The sequence below is a fragment of the Tarenaya hassleriana genome, unplaced genomic scaffold (assembly GCF_000463585.1).
Source record: "Tarenaya hassleriana unplaced genomic scaffold, ASM46358v1 Cleome11, whole genome shotgun sequence".
NCBI lineage: Eukaryota > Viridiplantae > Streptophyta > Magnoliopsida > Brassicales > Cleomaceae > Tarenaya > Tarenaya hassleriana.
The window spans coordinates 2,417,267-2,419,164 of record NW_010961290.1 but is presented as its reverse complement, the minus strand read 5'-3'; positions in this window follow the sequence as shown (position 1 = coordinate 2,419,164).

Below are 1,898 nucleotides of genomic sequence, written 5' to 3'. Positions count from 1 at the left end.
ATAGCAGTATAACCCGAAATCCCTATTTCGGGTATACAAGTCATAGGCGGTCTCTAGCAAGACACTATGACTACCTATCTCGAATAGAGTTTGTTCGTGATCATACGAACGCCAGTGATGATTCCGGTTGATGATCCTTTTGTATCGCGATATCATATGTCGAACATAAGGCATGGACAAGCCACCTTATCTGATTCGACTGCTTTCTCGTTCACTGAGTTCGACTGTCTGAAATAGACGACGTTCGTCTATAGTGCGTCCACACATTTCTACAGTCTCGCTCACACGAGGGGCCCAGCGATATCTCTCTCTTTTACGAGAGGTACAAATCCCGTCTTGACTATCTACAATCCAGTACATGATTCGTTTCGTACCTGATACACGGTTTTATAGTTCTCCTGTTACGCAGAACGTTTGTCGTATTCAAAGCACGCAACTCCTCATGTTGGATTCCGTAGATATCTCAGGTCTTAGGATCCAATCATGGAACCGCCATATGAGATTCAAGTCATGACACTGGGTCAATCCAGTATTCCGTTCTCCAACGAATACCTATGACTGTGATCGTATCGAATACCTATGATCATCTCTATGATCATCAATCACACATCATACTAGTCTTATTATGTCGTTGTCAATCCAGTATTCCGTTCTCCAACGAATACCTATGACTGTGATCGTATCGAATACCTATGATCATCTCTATGATCATCAATCACACATCATACTAGTCTTATTATGTCGTTATTCCCATAACGACACAAGACTAGGGAGTTTAGTATCATTCATAATGATACATGGATTTCATAACAGATCTAGTATGCAAGAACATGTAATGAATCAAATACTCTCATAAAACCATAGAAAGTATCAATACATTGAATGTATCTAAAGAAAGCTCATAAACAGTACATCATAGAGCACTAAACCAATACACTAAACCAACAATTGGGATGTTTAGGATAGGGATAGGTCAAAAATCTTGATGGGTATAGATACTAGCGTTGATTTCGATCGATTTCAGCCGGAAAATCCCGATTTCCGGCCGAAGAATCGGTTTTCCGAACCAGTGAGTGGTCGCTCGTTTTATTCGAGCGACTACCTATTGTTTTTACTAGCGGTCGATCTAGCGATCGCCCGTAATTCGAGCGACCGCCTGTTTATTCAGGCGGCCCGCCCGTTTTCCCTGACCTCCAAAAAATCATTCGATTTTCTTCACCCACCCCAATGCCCCGATCCATATCGACTATACCTTTGCAGATGACACCGAAAAGAGCCTGAACAAGCGATGTCGCCTCATCATTACGAGAGGCCGAATTCTCTCCAAGGAGAGAGATGAGACCGGGAACAATCACAACAATATTGGAGACGAAGCAAAACCTCCTCATCGAAGGACCACCAAAGCTGGTCAAAATTGACAGGCACGATGAAGCATACGCGCGAGCGAAACACCTGTCAAAGCTCAAGCAATGCCTGAGTAAGTTTATGTGTGAGCACACAGTTCGAAGATTGGGAATTCAAGCGAACGTCGAATACATCTTCGAGAAGCTCGGTTGGGGAGCATTGAGCAGAAGCGTCGAACCATCATTCAAGAGTGTAACCCTCGAGTTCCTGGCCACGTATTCATGCTACTTTCCATCCGACGGCTCAATCGATGAAGCTTATATGGAGTTTCTGCTGAACAAGAAATGGGTTAGGCTGAGTATGGCACAGTTTGCTGACATATTGGAAGTCACGAAAGGGAAGCACTCCCTCATTGCAACCATCTCAGCATATGCCCTCCAAGACTTCTGGAAGAAGATAGCCGTCCATCACTACTCGAGCTCGGCGGGGAAGATCTCATGGATTCAACATCCCGCTATCCGCTACGCTCATTCCATCATGTCCAACTTCGTATT